We start from the raw sequence: 21236 nt of genomic DNA, 5'->3' as shown, positions 1-21236 counted from the left end.
CTCGGTACAGCCAAGTGTACAATGGATATCGCCTCCAGACTGGCACTGTTCCATGGTGCCAGAGAGCACTATGCACCAGGCTAGTAGAATACTGGAAAATCTCTGGAATACTGGAAGGATGCTGCAACTTGCTCACTGCGTTGAAGAACATGCTAAGTGGAGCCATGATACCAGGAGACTGTAAGTAAAACTTAAACACAATTGGCATTATGGCCTGCTCTCATGGAGAGATAACATGTAAAGTATTACAAACCTGAAACTCAAAACTAATAATGGCAACTCTGAATCCTTATGCATTAAGTAATACATTAGTTAGTATTAAGTGCTGTACTTTTATCCTGTACTAAATATATGCCTAATAATTGTAATGTTATCTTTTCTATTTTGGATCAAGTGCAGAAGTATATTAGACATGTTAAATTCCTGGTAAAATCATTTTCTAAACAGTTAATAACATGTCTGTAGAATAAGGTGGCAGTCTCAGCCAGTCTCAGTCAGCTTCCATATTCTGCTGTACTCTGCTGTGTAGCAAAAGTGAGGCTTGCTTGCTGATGGTGAGTCACCTATTGAACAAGTCAAAATTGCTAGAAATTGTACAATGAAAACCAAGGTGTAAAAATCTTTATTCTGTAGTTCTGATCACTCCCACAGGTGAAAACTAAGAGTATTTCCAAATTAGTGTTCTAATCCTGAGTGAAGCCAGTTGCCCAAGGAGTACCAGTTCACCAGGAGCATCTGACAGAGCGAATGAGTGTCAATCATTGAACAGCTTGGAATGTGTCTTCAGACAAAGCTAAGTGTCTGTTGCAATTTCTCTCTAAAGATGGATAACTTAAAAATATATATATATGCTGTTCCCACCAGCTTTTAAGGAATGCCATCTTTATAGGCACCTAACCTTGTCTACCTCTGTAATCCAATGTGTCCTCTTTTAAAAACAGGTATTCCAAAATTTTAATTAAGTTTGTTTCTTTCAGAGTGAACATCTTATTAGCCATATGAAAACTTCATCCAACTTCGTACAGAATGCCAGATCCATCTTCCTCCAGTTAGAATAAATTAAAGAGTTTTACACCTTATTAGGCAATGACTACAGCCCATGGCCAGCAGGAAGCAGTTACAGAAAAGAGATCGTCTCCCTTCAGCACCCCTTTTAAATTAAAGGTGTAAACTCTTTAAGAGTAAAATAAAAGTAATAGATGGATCTGGAACCTGACTGGAAATCCACGTGAGTGCCAGTGGCAGCAGAATAACTGCGGGAGGCCCCTGCCCAAGATTCTGCTGTCCAGAATGAAAAGTTCTAAACTTCTAAAAACAGTCCTGGATGCTGTACTAAAGACTGATAAATAATCAGTCAAGACAACAAACAGCCATCCACCTCATAGCTCCAACAATAATTATGCCAAAGCTTAGCAAGTAAACTTTGACAAAAGGGGGGAATGATGTGGGCTATGGGTGGAGGGCTCTTTGTCTCTTCAGAGATAACTAAGTTGTTTGACTTGTGGGTGTGGAACGGTGGGGGGCTGCAGTCCTGCCCTTGGGGACTGGCAGCGGCTCCAGTCCCAGGAAATGTTTAACAATGCGGGGGCTATAAACTTTAAGTATTTAGGGGAAATGCAAAAACCAAATGTGCTAAAGGCTTATCTAGAATGTCTGGAGTCCATGCTAAAAGCTTACCTAAGATGTGGAAGATATATGCTAATTGAAGCCTATTGAGAACTGAAACAAAGGAACCATTTGGCCTTTCCTCTCTGTATAAAAGACGTTTGAAAATCTTGTTCAGGGCTCGGGATTCAAACTGAAAGCTCCCGAGTCCGGCCGGCCGTCAATAAACCATTTTTCCTTCTCAAAATCATTGCTGAGTCCTGGCCTCTCTATACTCAAATAATTGAACTTCTCTTAAATTCCACAACAATAGAGCACCACTTATGGTCAGTGTTTTAATTCAAGGACAGAGCCATCAAGGAAGCTTATACCCTATAAGTTCAAAAACTAAAGAACACACTTTTTAAAAAAGATTTATTTATTTATTTATTTAATCCCCCACCCCTGCCCCAGTTGTCTGTTCTCTGTGTCTATTTGCTGCGTGTTCTTTGTCCACTTCTGTTGTTGTCAGCAGCACGGGAATCTGTGTTTCTTTTTGTTGTGTCAGCTCTCCGTGTGTGGAGCACCATTCCCGGGCAGACTGTACTTTCTTTCACGCTGGGCAGCTCTCCTTACAGGGCACACTCCTTTCGTGTGGGCCTCCCCTACATGGGGACACCCCTGCATAACACAGCACTCCTTGCGCACATCAGCACTGCACGTGGGCCAGCTCCACACAGGTCAAGGAGGCCCGGGACTTGAACCAGAGACCTCACATGTGGTAGATGGACGCCCTAACCATTGGGCTAAGTCAGTGTCCCTGAACACACTTTTTTTTTTTAATTACATTAAAAAAAAATAAGGTCCTATTCAACCCCACCGCCCCCACCCCCCACTCCCCCCACAGCAACACTCTCTCCCATCATCATGACACATCCATTGCACCTGGTAAGTTCATCTCTGAGCATCACTGCAACCCATAGTCAATGGTCCACATCATAGCCCAGACTCTCTCACGTTCCATCCAGTGGGCCCTGGGGGGATCTACAGTGTCCCATAATTGTCCGTGAAGCACTATCCAGGACAACTCCACGTCCCAAAAATGCCTCCACATCTCATCTCTTCCTCCCGTTCCCCACACCCAGCAGCCCCCATGGCTACCGTTCCCACACCCATTCCACATTTTCTCTGTGGACATTGGATTGGTTGTGTCCATTGCACACCTATGTCAAGTGAGGACTTAGATTCCACATGGGTACTGGATGCACTCCTCCCGCTTCTAGTTGTAGACACTCTAGGCTCCATGTTGTGGTGGTTGACCTTCTTCAACTCCATGTTAGCTGAGTGGAGTAAGTCCAATAAATCAAAGTGTAGGAGCTGAAGTCTGTTGAGGCTCTGGGCCTGGGTGTCATATTATCAGCCCAGAGATTCAAATCCCCTACATATATCTTAATTTTTAAACAGAGCACTAGATACAGCCATGGTGTTCACCTTATTTGTAAGTCAAATCAAGCACAAAGCTGTCAATGAAGCATGTATCTTTCTTAGTTTTCAAGCTAAACATAAAACTTTTTGAAGAGAACTATGAACTGGTGTTTCACATTGATCATAAGTCAAATCAAACACATAGCCATCACTAAAATATTTATCTTCCTTAGTTTTCAAAACTGAAGTGCAGACTCTTTTCACAGAGCACTAGGTAAAACCAGTGTATTCACATTAATTTTCTCAAATCAAGCACATAGCCATCATTCAAGATTATATCTTGCTTAGTTTTCAAAACTAAAGAACATACTCTTTTATCATTGCTCCAAATAAATCCAAAGTTTTAAGTTTAAGTCAACCCAAGCACAAAGCATCAACGAAGCATATATCTTGATTAGTTTTCAAAACTAAAGTATATAGTTTCTCAGACCACTAGGTAGAACCTCAGTTTTACATTAATTGTAAGTCAAATCAAGCATAGAATTGTTAGTGAGCTTGTATAGTTCTTAGTTTTGAAAACTAAAGAACCAGTCTTTTACAGAGAACTATGTAAAATCACTGCTTTCACATTGATTGTAACTCAAATCAAGCACTTATTTATCAATGAGAATGTATACTGCTTAGTTTTCAAAACAAAAGAACACACTTTATCAGAGCACTAGATAAAATCAGGATTTTCACACTGATTTTAGATCAAATCAAGCACATTGCTATCAATGAAACATGTATCTTGGTAAATTTTCAAAACAAAAGACTATAGCATTTTTGTACAGCACTAGTTAAACAAGTGTTTTAAGATTGATAGTAAGTCAAATAAAGCAGATAGCCAGCAGTGGATGTATCTTTTTCAGATTTGAAAACTAAATAACATCATGTTTTCACAGAGATCTAGATAAATCCAGTGTTTTCTTATTGATTGTAAGTCAAATCAAGCCCTTGGCTATCAATGTAGCATTTATCATGATTAGATTTCAAAACTAAAAAATATTCTTTTCAAAGAGCAATAGGTAAAATCTGAGTTTTCATGTAGAGTGTAAGTAAAATCGATCACATACCTGTAAATGAATTATGTATTTCTTAGTTTTCAATATTAAAAAAAGTACTATTTTCACAGAGCACTAGAGAAAATCTAGGTTTTCACATTAACTGGTTATCTAAGCAAGCACATAGTCATCAAGCATGTATCTTGCTTAGTTTTCAAAATTTAAGACCATATCTTTTTTGTAGACCTCTATCTAAAGCTCATGTTTTTACATTTATTGTAAGTCAAATCAAGCACATACCTATCAACGAAGCTGGTGTCTTTCTTTGTTTTTAAAACTAAGCAACATAGAATTTTAGGAGAGAAGTAGTTAAAACAAGAGTTTTCACATTGATTGTAAGTTGAATGAAACACACAGTCATGAGCGAACCATATATCTTGATTTATTCTCAAACTAAAGAACATAGTGTTTTCTCATAGCTTTAGGTAGAACCACAGTTTTACATTGACTGTAAATCAAAGCAAGCACAGAACTGTCATTGAAGTATGTATATTTCTTAGTTTTGAAAACTGAAGAACATAGTGTTTTCACAGAGTACTAGGTAAAATCACTGTTTACACTTTGATGGTAGGTCATATCAAGCACTTATCCATCAATGATGATGTGTATTACTTAGTATCAGAAACAAAATAATATACCTTTTCCAATGAGCACTAGCTAAAATAAGTGTTTTCATAGTATTGAAAGTTGAATCAAGCACTTGGCTGTCAATGAAGCATGGATTTTTTAGCAAATTTTTATTGTCTTTTTATTTAAAGACATAGATCACACAAAATATTACATTAACAAATATAAGAGTTTCCCATATACCTCATTCCCCACCCCCCTACTCCTCCCACATCAAAAACCTATTTCATCTGAGTGGCACATTCATTGCATTTCAGGAATACACTTTGGAGCACTGCTACACTGAATGGATTATAGTTTGCATTGTAGCTTACACTCTGCCCCAGTACATTCAGTGGGTTAGGGCAGGGTATATAATGTCCAGCATCTGTCCCTGCAATATCATTCAGGCCAACTCCAAGTCTTGAAATAGCCCCCATATAACACCTTTCCTTCCCTCTCCCTGCCGTAAGCAACACCCATGGCCACTGTCTCTACATCAATGATACAATTTCTTCCATTGATAGAGTTGCAATATTTCTGTAGTAGAATACCAGTAAATCCACTCTAATCCATATTTTATTCATCCATCCTGTGGGCCCTGGAATGGGGATAAACACTCCAACTCTAAATCAAGTGGATGCTTAGATCTCACATGGATGATGAATGTGATTCTCTTGCTTGCAGTTGTAGTCTCTGTTGGTTCCCTGGTGTGGTGGTTGACCATCTTTATCTCCCTGTTAGCTGACCTGAGTAAGTCTAACAAACTAGAGAGTAGATGTTGCAACTTTTCTGAGGCTCAGGGACCAGGTGGCACATGGACAGTCCAGAAATTCAAGTCTCCTGAGCATACACCAATCCCAGTGCCAACCACAGGTTCAGAAAAAGTGACAGACTAGGCATGTGTAAAGAGGTCACATCTGAGTCCAACTTCATCCAATTTAGTCCAACCAGGGAGCACAAATTCCAAAGTAGGGCCCACTGACAAGGCAATGAACTCCAAAGCCATCTACTATGACCATAGAACCAGTGTGTCTCTGTAACCATTAGGTGCACCAGTACCTGGGGTTGTATCTACCTTGGCTGTCTCTGGGATTCTGCTAAAATGTGCATAAGAGTGACCCCTCTGATGACCCCCTGACTCATTTTGAAGTCTCCTAGCCATTTAAATTCATTTGTCATTACCACTTCCCCCTTTTATTCATGTCTTTTTCTAGTTGTATCACACACTGGTGATTGGTAGTAATCCCTTGGCACCAGGGAGGTTCATCTCTGGAGTCATGTCCCACGCTGGGAGGAAAGTAATGCATTTACCTGCTGAGTTTGGCTTAGAAACTGGTCATATTTCAGCAACATGGAGGCTATCAGGAGGTAACTCTTAGGTACCCTGCAGCTCTAGGCCTAATTGAAATTTCAAGCACACAGGCTCATAAGCATAGTCATCAATATCAAGGGTCCATCATTTGACCATCCTTCTTCACTGGTCTTGCCCTTGCACTTGGGGGATTGTTGCTGTTCCACTGGGTAATGCAACAGAGCTCCCCCATCTAGGAACTCAGCACTCCCTCAGTTGCCGTGTATAACTCTACCTAATATGACAATACCCAACAAATAACTGAACATATTTATATACTCTATATACATGCCCTGGAGAACTCCCTCCCACCAATGCATCACCAATCAGTGACATCCCACACCAGTGCTCCTCTCCTGCCATAGTTGAACCTCTCTGTGATCAAAAGCTTTTTCAGAAATGAAGACTAATACATTGCCAATTCAATAGTAGGAAAATGAAATAGTAAGGAGAGGTTTAAAGATAAGAAATAGAATACATAATAATTTAGGAAAGCTAAAGTAAAGTAAAAAATAAATTGGGGGGAGCAGACTCTTATATTTAGATCTTTGATTCATCTTGAGTTAATTTTTGTATAATGAGTGAGGTGATAATCCTCTATCATTTTTTTTGCATATGGATATCCAATTCTCCAAGCACCATCTGTTGAAAAGGCCATTCTCTCTTAGTTGGGTGGGCTTGGTGGCCCTGTCTAATATCAGAGGACTGTATATGTGAGGATCTATATCAGAACTCTCAAGTCAGTTCCATTGGTCAGTATGACTATCCTTGTGCCAATACCATGGTATTTTAACTACTATAGCTTTGTATTATGTTTTAAAGTCAGGTAGTGTAGCCCAATATATTCCCAGGTTCCATTAATAGTAAAGAATATAGTGATGAGTTTAAAGGTTAGATATAGAATACATATTAATTTGGAAAAATTATGGTAAAAATAAATTGGGGTATCAAAAAATTTAAAAATGCAAAAGCTTTGTTTTTGGTGTTTTGTCTTCCATCACTGCAATAAGTGTTGCCCTGTATGCAAATTGGCAAAGCAACTACTTCCGTCTTTTCCTCAGTGTCTATATCCTATCTTTTTCATTTCTTTTTCCTAATTATTAAGCTTATCTTCACAAGAGTTTTACATCACAGTAGTTCATATATACAATATACAGTACTCCCACATATCCAACATAAAACCTTTTCCCTTCCACAACAATAATCTTTTTACATATTCATACTATATTTACTGCAACTGATGTACAGATATTGAGACAATAGCTTTCAAACAAGGTAACATTTGTGTTTACATTGTGGTTTATATGTTAGACTATACAATTTTCTAAATTTTTAGTTATTTTATGTTTTACAGTATGATATACATTTTAACCTATCAGCCCCTATATATTTTTGGTGTACTTTTACATGTCTTATATCCATCCTTGTGTACTCTTGTGGAACACTTCTATTGCCCACACAGTTACATTGGTTCCATCTATTCAATACCTCTTTCTGCCTCCCCTTAGGGCCCACAGTGACCGTCAATCTTCATTGCTTAAAGGGCCATGTTCAGAGATACTTGCAACAGTGTTGAGGGCTTCACATGCTGAAATGCCCTAATGCCCTGGGAGCCACCATTTCTCTTGAGAGATACAGTTCCCTCTATTTGATGGCCTCAGTCCTCCCCAGGATGTGGGTATACCTTCACTCTCATTATATGGGTCTCTATTCAATGATATAACCCATTATGGCAAAATGAGCATTCACATATTCCCTAGGAGCCTGTCCTGCATCAGATTATCCCCTTTAAGCATCTTAAAGAGGTAACTTTCCTTATTATATTTTTGAAAAGGTTTTCTCAGCATTATACTCTCAACCAAATACCTGACAATCTCCTATGTTCATATGTTGCCCCACCCTCCCCCCAATTTCTTGGGCAATATTACCCACTGTCCCATCCCTAGCCCCCTCAAACCCACAAAGCCCCACCCAAAGGTGACCCTATGCCCCCATTTTATCCCTTCCTTGTACAAATACTTACCTCCAGCTTATCATTGATTTCACCCATGTAGGTGTCAGCTTACATCCTTCCTCTACCCCCAATTTCCTGTAAGCCTATCATCTAGTCTCTAGCTCTATGAGGCAGCTTGGTTTACTTATTTCATATCATTGAGGTCATATAGTATTTGTCTTTCAAAGCCTGGGTTGCTTCACTCAATGTAAGGTTCTCAAGATTCATCCATGTTATCATGTGTGTTTGAAGTGGATCACAGAGAGGTTCAACAATGGCAGCAGAGGAATATTGGTGTGGGATGTTATTGACAGGGGACACATGGTTGGCAAGGATTTCTACAGGGCATATATCCAGGGTACATAAAAATGTTTGGATATTTTCATAGTGGCTACAATTAAAAACAAGTGAGAGAGTGCTGAGTTCCTAGCCAGGGGAACTCTATCACAGTCCCTAAAGGAACAGCAACAATCCCCCAAGTGCAATGGCAAAGACCAAAAAAGAATGAAGGTCCAATAATGAGCCCTTGATACTAATGACTATGCTTGTGAGCCTGTGCACCTGAAATAAGAACAAGGCCTAGAGCTGCAGGGGGCCTAAGAGTTACCTCCATGTTGCTCAAATATGGCCAGTCTCGAAGCCAAACTCAGCATGTAAATGTGTTGCCTTCCCCCCAGCATGGGACATGACTCCTGGGGATGAGCCTCCCTGGCACTGAGGGATTACTATCAAGTACCAACTGATGATGTAACTAGAAAATGGCCTTGAATGAAAGGGTCAACTTTGACCAGCAGAATATCTCAGTCTACATATCATACCAGGAGTTAAAAATGCTTCTTGACCTGAATCAAGGGGGAAATGGAAAAGTCAAATGAGTTTATATGGTTATGAGTCTCCAAAAAGAGCTGGGAGTTTATCAGAGGGGTTGCCCTTATGCACACCTCAGCAGAGTCCCAGAGACAGATAAAATAGATACAACCCCGGGTATTGGTTCTTCTGAGGGCTACAGAGACCCACCAGTTCTATGGTCATGGCAGATGGAGGTCAGTGCCATGTCAGTTGGCCCTTCTTTGGAGTTTGTGTTTCTGTGTGATGGAGCTGGACTCAGATGTGATCTTTGCTCACAAGCCTCTCCTGTTACTTTTACCAGAACTTTAGTTGGTGCTGGGGTTTAATATATACCCGAGGGATCTGAATCTCTGGACTGACCATATGATAGCCAGGTCCTGAACCTCAACAGACTTCAGCTCCTACACTCTGATTTATTGGACTTACCCCACTCAGCTAACATGGAGTTGAAGAAGGTCAGCCACCACACCATGGAGCCAAGAGTGCCTACAACTGAAAGCAGGAGGATTGCATCCAGCATCCATGTGGAATCTAAGCCCCCTCTTGATATAGATGTGGAGTGGACACAACCAATCCAAGGTCCACAGGATGGAGAAATAGAATATGGATTAGAGTGGACTTACTGATATTCTTTCATGAACTATTGTGATTAGTAATCAAAGAAAATGTGGCATTGGTGTGGAAAAAGTGGCCTTGGTGGCTGCTGGGTGTGGGGAATGGGAGGAAGAGATGAGATGTGGAGGCATTTTCAGGACTTGGAGTTGTCCTGGGTGATGCTGCAGGGACAGTTACCAGACATTGTATGTCCTCCCATGGCCAACTGGGTGGAACATGGGAGAGTGTGGGCTATGATGTTGACCACAGACCACAAGGTGCAGGGGTGCTCAGAGATGTATTCACCAAATGCAATGAATGTCTCATGATGATGGAGGAGATTGTTGCTATGGGGGGAGGAGTGGGGTGAGGGGGATGGGGGGTATATGGTGACCTCATATTTTTTTAATGTAATATTAAAAAAATAAAGACAAAAAAAAGTCAGGTAGTGTGATTCCTCTGATTTCATTTTTCTTTTTCAATATGACTTTGGCTATTTGGGCCTCTTTCCCTTCCAAATAAATTTTATAGTTACTTTTCCCAGTTCATTTAAAAATCCTGTTTTGATTTGTTTTGGGATTGCATTAAATCTGTAATGAATTTAGGTAAGATAGACATCTTGAAAATATTTAGTCTACTTATTCATGAACAGGGAATATTCTTCCATTTTTTAAAGTCTTCTTTGATTTCCTTGAACAGTGTTGTGTAGCTTTCTGTGTATAAGTTTGTTACATATTTAGCTAAATTTATTCTTAGGCCTTTGATTTTCTTAATTTACTGTTGTAAATGGTATTTGTTTCTTGATTTCTTCCTCAGATTGCTCATTATTGGTGTACAGAAATGCTACTGACTTTTGAGCATTGATCTTATAACCTGTGACTTTACTGAACTCATTTATAAGTTCTAGAAGCTTTGTTATAATTTTCTCAGAGTTTTCTATGTATAGCATCATGTCATCTGAAAATAGTGAAATTTTGACTTCTTCTTTCCAATTTGGAAGATTTTTATATCTGGGTCTTGCCCCAGTGATCAAGCAAGTACTTCTAACACAATGTTAAATAGGAGGGCTGATAATGGGCATCCTTGTCTTGTTCCTGATCTTAGAGGGAAAGATTTTAGGATTTCACCATTGTAAATGATGTTAGCTGTGTGTTTTTCATATATATCCTTTATCATGTTAAGAAAGTGTCATTCTATTCCTATCTTTTGTAGTGTTTTTGTCAAGAAAAGGTACTGTATGTTGTCAAGTGGTTTTTTTACATCTATAGATATGATCATGTGAATTTTTCCCTTTAATCTGTTTATATGATGTATTACATTGATTGATTTCCTTATGATGAACCATCTTTGCAGACTAGGGATGAAACCCACTTGGTCATGGGGTGTAATTCATTTGATGTGTTTTTGAATACGATTAGCAAGTATTTTGTTGAAGATTTTAGCATCTAGGTTCATTAGAGAGATTGGTCTATAACTTTCCTTTCTTGTGGTGTCTTAGGTTTTGGAATTAGGGTAACGTTGGCATCATAGAATAAGCTATGCAATATTTCTTCTATTTCGATATTTTGAGTTTAATCATGATTTTGGTGTTATTTCTTTCCAGAATGTTTGGTAGATTTCACCTGTGAAGCCATCTGACCCAGGGCTTTTCATAGTCTGGAGGTTTTTAATGAACTGATTCTATCTCTTTACTTGTGATTTGTTTGTTGAGACCATCAATTTCTTCTGTCATCATTGTAGGTTGTTTATGTGTTTCTAGGAATTTTTCCATGTCCTCTAAATTGTCCTCTTTGGCAAATAGTTTTTCAGAGTATACTCTCCTGTATTTCTTTATTTCTCTTTGGTCAGTGGTGATATCCCTTTATAATTTCTTATTTTATGTATTTGCATCTTCTCTCTTTTTTTCTTTGTAAGTCTAGCTAAGGCTTTGTCAATTTTATTCATCTTTTCAAAGAATCGGCTCTTTGTTTTGTTTATTATTGCTAGTGCTTTCTTATTTTCTGTTTCATTTAGTTCTGCTCTGATCTTTGTTATTTCTTTCTTTTTTTCTTATTCCTTTGGGATTTGTTTGTTCTTTTTTTACTAATTCCTCCAATTGTGCAGCTAGGTCTTCAATTTTAACTCTTTCTTCTTTTTTTGATGTATGAATTTTAAGGTTATGTATTTCCTCTCAGTACAGATTTTGCCATCTTCCTTAAGTTTTGATATGTTGTGTTGTCATTTTCATTGGTTTCAAGGTAGTTACTGCTTTCTCTTGATATTTCCTCAATTACTGTTTGTCTAAGAGTGTGTTGCTTTATTTCCATATCTTGGTGCCTAATCTGGTTCTCTGGACCTTGCAGATTTCCAGCTTCATTCCTCTGTGGTCAGAGAAATTGTTTTGCATGATCTCAAACTTTCTTAATTCATTGAAACTTTCTCTGTGGTACAGCATGTGAGATGTATCTTGGAGAATGAGCCATGAGTGCTTGTGAAAAATGTATATCCTGTTGTATTTGGGTGTAATTTCTGTATATGTCTATTAAGTCCAGATCCTCTAATATATTATTCAAAGTCTTTGTTTCTTTATTGATTCTCTGATGAGATCTTCTGTTCCAATGGTGATAATGGTGTATTAATGTCCCCCACTATAATTGTAGAGGCAGCTATTCCTCCACTTAGTTTTTCCAGTGTTTGCCTCATGTATTTTGAGGTGCCCTGTTTAGGTGCATAAATGTTTATGATTGTTCTTTCTTCTTGAAAGATTACCCCTTTTACTAATAGGTATTACCCATCTTGGCTTTCACAATAGTTTTGCATTTCAAGTGTATTTTGTCTGATATTAGTATAACCAATCCTGCCCTTTTTGGTTATTGTTTGCTTGTAAGCCATTGATTTTCAACCTCCTTGAATCCCTGGGTCTAAGGTGGGTTTCTTAGAGACAATATATAGATGGGTCATACTTCCTTATCCATTCTGCCAATCTGAGTCTCTTGACAAGTGAGTATAATCCATTAAAATTCAGTGTTATTGCTCTCAAAGAATTACTTACATTAGTCATATTTTCTTTGAATTTGTGTATGTCAATTTGTTTATATTTTTCTTTTTTTTTTTATGCTGTCTTCCAACTCTGTCTCTCCTGTTTTTTTCTTTCCTCCTGCAGAAATCCCTTAATATTTCTTGAAGGGCAGGTTTCTTGCTCTCTCAGTTTTTGTGTGTGTGTGTGAATATTTTGAACTCTCCATCATATTTGAATGCCAGCTTTGCTGGATAGAGTATTATTGGCTGCAAATTATTTTCTTTTATTACCTTGACTATGTCATACCACTGCCTTCTTGCCTCCATGATTTCAGATGAGAAATCAGCACTCCATCTTATTGAACTTCCCTTATATGTGATGGTTCTCTTTTCTCTTGCTGCCTTAGGTATTTTCTCTTTGCTTGAGCATTGGATAATTTGACAAATATATGTCTTGTGGTAGACCTGTTGGGATTTATGTTGTTTGGGTGCATTGTCTTTTCTGGACATATACATCCATCTCCATTGATAGATTTGGGACGTTTTGAGCCATTATTTCCTCCAAAACTCCTTCTGCCCCCTTTCCTTTCTCTTCTCCTTCTGAGATGCATTAATGCACATGATTGTGTGTTTTGTGTTGTCATTCAGATCCCTAAGACCCTGCTGTGTTTTTTTCTATCATATTATCTATCAATCTACAATCTGTTTGATTTCAAATGTATTGTCTTCCACATCACTAATTCCTTCCTCTACCTCTTCACATCTGCTGTTATTAGCTGAAAGTGTATTTTTGATTTTTGAATTGTGCTATTCATCATCATCATATCCATTATCATTTTGCATATGTTTACAATTTCTTCTGTATGCTTTCCAAGTGTTTTCTTAATATCCTTAATCTCTTCCTTCACTTCATTAAGTTGGTCCATTATATTTGTTCGGAGAGACTTGATTAGTTGTTTTATGTTCTGCTCTTCTTCCTGGTTTATAATTTTTTCATTGGATTGGGCCATGTCTTCCTGATTATTTCTATGGTTTGTAATTTTTTGTTGCTGTTTGGTCCTCATTTTATCTGAATGGGTTTGTTCAGTTTATTAGCTTCTCTATTTAGTCTTGGGTTTTATTTAGATGCTATTTTGTATGTGTATTGTCTTCTCTTTGACACTTTCCTCTTCTTATTCTATTTTCTTATTGTTGTCTAGTTTCCTTGAAGGAAAAAAATTAGGGCCAGGGAAGGCAAAAGAGGTAAGGAAAGTATAATTAGTATTGATAGTAAATTTTAGCACAAGAGCCATATAAGACCTAGGAGAATGAATATTAAAATATGTAAACTGTGTAGAGTTATGGGAATAAAAAAGTGGAGTAGCTACAATGAGATAGAAACTGAATATGGACAAAAATATACTATGAATTAAAAGGTGAGTGTGATCAGGAGAGAAGGGATGAGAAAAGAAATGACAAGAATATAAAGGTTGAATAAAATATAGAAAACAGTACAGAGGTGTTAGAAATAAAAAGCCAGAAAAACTGGGGGCTAAACAAAGAGAGGTGGAATGTAAGAGCAACAGCAGAAGATGGAAGATCAAAAGATGTAAAGGGAAAGAGTCACAGTTGGTATCCAAAATCAGTACACACAGAAAAGAGGAATTCAAGAATGAGGAAGCTTAGCAAACAAGAAACCCACCAGCAGCACCTAATAGCAAAAAAGCAAAAAAAAAATGGGGTGTAGGGGAATAAAGAGGAAGGAAAGACAAGAAAAGAAACAAACAATACTAAACAAGCCCTCAAGCAAGGAGTCCTCTTTGAAATTGAACAAACTGATAAGGAATCTGTCCTTACCCCTTTCTCCCTTCCACACTTCTCTCTGTCCCAGGGAAGCAGGAAGCCCATGTGAGAGCTCCCCTCCAAGATTCAAATGGGACCTGTGTGAACTAACTCAGCACAGAAAATGATGATTCTCAGTCTCTTTGATAGAGAACACCCACAGCTCGCCGGTAACCCCAAATAAGCTATTGGAAGCCCCCCAAGCTCTTCCTACTGTCCCCCTCCCTTAGGTGTGTTGCACAGGACTAGTTAATTGCCTGACTCCACCTCCTCCCAGACCAATTTTCCCTATCCCAGGGTATTGAGGTAAATCAGGCTGCCTCAACAGATTACCCTCTCATCTCTTCCTAGCCTCTTACCATGGTAACTGGCATGCTCCTTCAAGCTCAAAATGGGAGGCCAGATAATTGAACCCACTCTGCTTTGGCCTTTCTGCACCCCTCACCAGAACCTCCCACTCTCAGAGTTTCTCTGTGACTGCAGATTCAGGGACTGTTAGTGTTTGGGGAGTGCTGGGTTCTGGGAACATGGGTTCAGGGAATGTGGGTTTGGGGATCACAGGTTTGGGGAACACGAAGCTCAGACAGCCCTGCTGTGTGACTGGCAGTGTTCAGGGAATGCTATGTCCACCAGTCCTATGGAAAAGGTTTAGCCTTCCCGCAGCTTTGGGCACAAATGCCAGAAACTTGCGATTTTACCTTGAGCAATCACTCCTTTTGTTGCACTCTCTCCAGCTTGATGTCCAGAAGCCTCCTGCTTTGTGGGTTCCCAAAACAGCTCACTTAGGCAGGATTATGTCCCCACTCAGCTGGTATTTTGCAGGAGACATAATGAAGGTTCACTCATTCAGATGTCATCTTGCCACATCTCTGAGATTTCCTTTAATTTCAAATATTAAGTATGTACTGTTTTCACTGAGCCCTAAATAAAACCATTGCTTTATTGTAAGTGAAATCAAGCATATATTTGACAATGAAGCATGTATCTCACTTAGTTTTCAAAACTAAAGCAAAGCATTTGTTAAAAATGGTGTTTCCATATTAATTGTAAGTCAAATCATGCAACTGGCCATCAGTACATCCTGTATCTGGCTTAGTTTTCAAAACTAAAAGAACATAGTGTTTTCACAGAGCACTAGGCAAAATCAATATTTTCCATTGATTGTAAGTCTATTCATACACAGAGTCATCAATAAAACATGTATCATTTCTTATATTTTCAAACAAATAAACATACTCTTTTAGTACATCAGAAGGTTAAAACCAGTGTTTTCACATTGATAGTCAAATCAAGTACATAGCATTTAATCAATCATGTATATTGCTTAGTTTTCAAAATCAAATAACACACTGTTTTATCAGAGTACTAGATAAAATCAGGTTATTCATATTGATTTTAAGTCAAATCCAGCCCGTAGACATCAATGAAACATGCATCTATCTTGCTTAGTTTTCAATATTAAAGTCCATTTCTTTTTTTGCAGAGCACTAGCTACAACCAGTGTTTTTACATTTATTTTAAGTCAAATCAAGCACAGAGCTGCCAATGAAGTGTGTTTCTTGCTTAATATTCAATCCTAAAGAACATACTCTTACTAGTGCACTATGTAAATCATTGTTTTCACAGAGTGTATGATAAATCAAGCTCATAGTAGTCAATGAAGCATGAATCTTGGTTTGTGTTCTAAAGTACATATTCATTTCACAGAGCACTAGGTAAAACCAGTGTTAGTGTTTTAACATTGATTGTACATCACATCAATCTCATAGCCATCCATGAAGCTTGTATGTTGGTAAGTTTTGAAAACTAAAGAATATACTCTTTTTGTAGTGTACTAGATAGAGCCAGGATTTTTACCTGTATTGTAAGTCAAATAAAACACATAGCTGTAAATGAAGGATGTATCTTTCTCAGTTTTCCAAAACTAACAACACAGAGTTTTAGGAGATAACTAGTTAAAACCAGTGTTTTCACATTGATTGTATGCTAAGTAAAGCACACACCCAGTGATGAAGATTGTATCTTCCCTAGGTTTCAAAATTAAAGAATATACCCTTTTATCTATGCAACAGATAAAAACTGGTTTTTCACTTTAACTGTAAGTCAAATCAAGCATATAGCCATCAATGAAGCAAGTATTAATTTTCAAAAGTAAAGGATGTACTGTTTCTCAGAGTACTAGGTAGAACTACTACATTTACATTGATTGCAAGACAAATCAAGCACAGACATGTCAATGATTCATGTATCATGCTAAGTTTTCAAAACTAAAAACCATAACATTTTCATAGTGCACTAGAAAAAAAATAGGGTTTTCAATTTGATTGTAATTCAAATCAAGCACATAGCCATCAATGAAATGTGTTTTGTAAAGAATGAAAACTAAAGAACGTTAGCTTTTTCAAAGAGCACTGGGTAAAACCAGTGTTTTCTATTGATAGTAAGTCAAAGGAAGCACAGAGCCAGCAAGGAAGTATGTATATTTATTAGTTTCGAAAACTAAAGAACAGAGATTTTACACAGATAATTAGGTAAAACCAGTGTTTTCACATTGACTGAAGTAAAATCAAGCACATAACCATCAATTGTAAGAAAGAAATTTTCTCCTGGAAGAAAATAAGGCTCACCTGATTGTGGAGAAGAAAAGAATTTATTTTCAATCTTGCAAGAAGGGGCACACAACCAGAAAATATGGCTGGCACCTGAACAAAGAAGAATGAAACAATTTATACCCCTAATCCTATCACACAAGCCCTTCCTCTGTTTCTCCATAGATTGGATACTTCAGAGGTTACAACATATCCAAGAAGATCTAACTTTCCTGTGCAAAGTTTGTGATTAACCACTTCTCCCACCACATTCCAACCATTTTAGTTTTTACCTGCTCCTCTTTGCCAAATAAGGAATGGGATTTAGTGCTGAATTGGTATTGACTTTGCTGTTTCTTGGTCATCTTTTTTACTGCCTATTGGACTGGCTTAAGCTAGTTTCCTTTGTTCCTGCTTAACCTGGGAGTGGGAGACTAAGGCAGTAGGATGGCAGGTTACATTAATTAATATTTTCTTCCTTTATTCTAAACTAATCTGTTTCTTACATCAATGAAGCATGTATATTGCTTAGTATTCAAAACTAAAGAACTCACTATTTTATTAGAGTACTACCTAAAACCAGTGTTTTCACATAGTCATAAAATATGTATCTTGTAAAGGTTTCATAATTAAGTACATATTCTTTTCAAAAACACTAAGTAAAACCATTTTTCACTTATTGTATCGATGCAGGCTATGGGTGGAAGGCTCTTTGTCTCTTCAGAGATAACCTAAGCTGAAGGCTGTGGGTGTGGAACGGTAAGAGGCTGCAGTCCTGCCCTTAGGGACAATGGCAACAGGCTCCAGTCCCAGGAAACACTTTAACAATGCAAGGGCTATAAACTTTAAGTATTTAGGGGAAATGCACAAAGTAAATATGCTAAAAGGCTTATCTAGAATGTCTGGGGTCCATGCTAAAAGCTTACCTAAGATGTGGAAGATATATATGCTAATTGAAGCCTATTGAGAACTGAAACAAAGGGACCATTTGGCCTTTCCTTTCTGTATAAAAGACATTTGAAAATCTTGTTCAGGGCTCGGGATTCAAACAGAAAGCTCCCGAGTCCAGCCGGCAGTCAATAAATCATTTTTCCTTCTCAAAATCATTCCTGAGTCCTGGCCTCTCTATACTCAAATAATTGAACTTCTCTCAAATTCTACAACATTATTGGCGACTCCGCCGGGACAATAAATGAAGGCCAGAGACGGTAGCATTTTGCTGCCCCTTCCAAATCCCCGAGGAAGCCGGGAGGACTTGAGTGAACCCCAAATCTGGGTGCCCCTGGATTAAATTTAATCCAAAAAAGATGTGGGCTCCACCAGAATCTTCCCAACAAAAATTGAGGGCAATGGAAGGTCTGAAGAGAAAGATTTTGGGAACAAAAAAGAACTCCAAACATGGAAGAAGGTAAGACTCCCTGGGTGAGCACAGTCTGGAAGGCCCTAGCTTTAATTGCTAGGAAGGGGAGGCTGATCACCTCCCAAGAGAACCCTAGTAGCCCCAGAAGGTTGGGGGGAAGCCATTCTCTCTAGGCTTGGGAAAAGGAGAAAAACCGGGGAAAAGTCCTGGTGTTTTGGGTTTGTCTAACTGCATGTTAGAATCTGGCACTAGTCTTATATCCACTAAAGGAGTGGAGTCTTGATTTTAATAGGAAGGGCTTTTATAGGATCGAGTCCTAATGTCCTGGAGAAAAACAGGGGAAAAGCCCTGGTGTTTTGGGTTTGTCTAGTCTTATATCCACTAAAGGAGTGGAGTCTTGATTTTAGTAAAAAGGCCTATTTATAGGTTCAAGTCCTAATGTCCTGGAAATTGGTCTAGATTAAGAAAAACAAAACTTGGTTACAGGAAAATGGATCAGCTTTTCTGGTGGAGCTTGGTCTGGGTGTAAAGTTTAAACAGTGGAAAAAGTCTAGCTGAAATCTTTTGTTATGGTGCTAAATTGTGAATGAATTCGCTTTATACCAAATGTTAAGTGTTCTGAGGTTTGTGATGGCTGTGGGGGCAGCCATGGAGAAAATAAATATATAAACTTGTGGGTCAGATTAGTGACCTTTGTGCTTCTGTCTGTGTCAGCTCAATGCTAGAGTTGGAGTTGTGTCCTTATGTAAAGTAAAATTACAGCTGAGCTGGAGCCCTCCCTTGCCATTGGCAAGGGGGTGAAATGATTCTGGGGCAAAAGCTGAGGAGTCTGGATGTTTGCGGAGTCTAGATGTTTGTGCATGCTCTGCTGTCTTGTCTCTGGTCTGGCCTTTTGCCGGGGCTTGGAGGCCATCTGTGTCCGCGCCATGCACCCAAGTTTGTTGGGGCTGCCCCAGTCAGGGTGGCTGGGTCCCCTGGAGAGTTGATGAATTTGAGTAGGTTCTGTCTGCCCATTTTGGCCTGAAAGCTGGGAAGGGGGGGAGCGGCTTGCCCCTTTCCAATGAGTCCATACCTCTATTCATAAGCTGCATTCCTGTTTGATTGCTGTGCACCCAACTGCAGTGAAGGGGGTAAAAAGCAGAATCAGAATAAATGCAGTAAAGTTCCCTCCCTCGGGTGTCAAAGCCAAAATACCTTTGCATTCTGCCCAGGTTCTTAGAAGGTATTGTAGTAACTTTAAGTAAGAGAATGTGTTCTGTAAAGGTAAAATTTGTCTTAAGGGTATAAATAATTATAAAAGTTTTACAAAGCATTGTTTAAATTAATGTATTTAAATGGCTAATTGCAGAAGGTCATTATTTAACAAAAACTGAATTGATAATAATAATAATAAAAGGCAATTTTATAACAAACTTATTCGGCAGCCAGTCTCCCCTGCCAACTTGCTTCCAAAAAACTGTTTCTGGTATTACATGCTACTAAGTATTTAAAGTGAAGAAAAGTTGATTATTTTAACAAGCTTGTTTAGTATTAATGGCAATTACAGGTTGTAAGAAGTTTGCCTGGTAACTTAGTATGTGGGATATATGGAATGTGTTTTTATTGTTAAGGCAACAGAAGATGATTTTGTCCTAAGATAAAATGATTGATTACTGGAAAGAGTAGAGTGTGGGAAAAAACCTGAATGAATACTGAAAGTGTAGAAGGTTTGTGGAAGGAAAATTTTTATGATTAAAATTGAGTAAGATCAATATACAAAGAAAATCTTTTATAAATAGCTTTTTGTGCTTTAACCTCATCATTTCCTCAGTGTTTGAAGAAGAGTCTTACCTCTTTTAAAAGAACATTTATGTTCTAGAAATCAAATCCTGAAAAGTAGCTTTTTATTTCAAACTAACTGCAAGAGATTTATTCTTTTACTTTAAAGGAGAAATTAAAGTAATGGTTAAGTTCATTTAATATGTTATAAGTCGAATGAAAGGTATTTAAAGGTGTTATAAAATTAATAGGTTTTTAAAAAATTAATAAAAACTGTAAGAGTTAAAATCATTTATAAATGCATTTATATTATAAAACAGTGGAAAGACAATAACTGAAATTATAGCTGGGTGAATTTAGCCTGAAACTATTATTTAAGTGTAAATTCTACACTAACCTTTCCTTTGTTTATGGTTACTTCAAGCCTAACCTCACCCTTTGCCTTTGCCTATGGTTATTTCATAATTGAGAAGAGCTGGGACATCACTGTCTTCCTCTCCTGGTATTAGTAACCCTTTCTCTCATGAATTCAAGTGTAAACTAAATAAATTGCTGCCTGATGGAATAAGGTTAAATGACCACTGGAGTTTTATTCTCTCCAAAATCAAAAAGGGGGAGAAGTCTCCTGCCTTGATGGTCAGTGTTCCTAAAAGTGGCAATTCATGAGAGAAAGCAGTCTGTCTCCCTGAGGCTTCAAATAGCCTCAGTAAATATATATAAAATTAATCTTGTTGCTTATCCAAAATTCTGCTAATTTCAAAGTAAAATATAAAGTTCTAAAACAATATGGTGCTAAGGCATTGAGAACATTTTGGTTATTACAATCCATTAAGTAAGAAGGAAAATTCTTGTGGTAAACTGCATGGTCATAGTGCAAATTAAGAAGAGTTTCAAGAGTCTTTGAAATGTTTTGCAGTCACACTTGTTTTGTAAGAATTAGAAGTTTTAAGTAACTAAAGTCATGTTGTTGTGTCAAACTATTCATGTCTGCCTATTTGCTCAAATTGTTGAGGTTAAATATGCAGTTATAAGTAATATATATTTCAGGACCCCAAATTAAGCTAAACAGTATATAAAATAATGCAAATTATAAATAATATCAATGAGTTTTGTTTCTGTGTCTAACTTTTTGTGTCTGCCCATTTGCTCAGTGTATGTCTTCATACATCAGGATAATAATATCAAATTAACAAATGAAAATTCT

The sequence above is a fragment of the Dasypus novemcinctus genome, chromosome 18 (genome assembly GCF_030445035.2).
Source record: "Dasypus novemcinctus isolate mDasNov1 chromosome 18, mDasNov1.1.hap2, whole genome shotgun sequence".
NCBI classification, from domain to species: Eukaryota; Metazoa; Chordata; class Mammalia; order Cingulata; family Dasypodidae; genus Dasypus; species Dasypus novemcinctus.
This window is presented reverse-complemented; position numbering follows the sequence as displayed.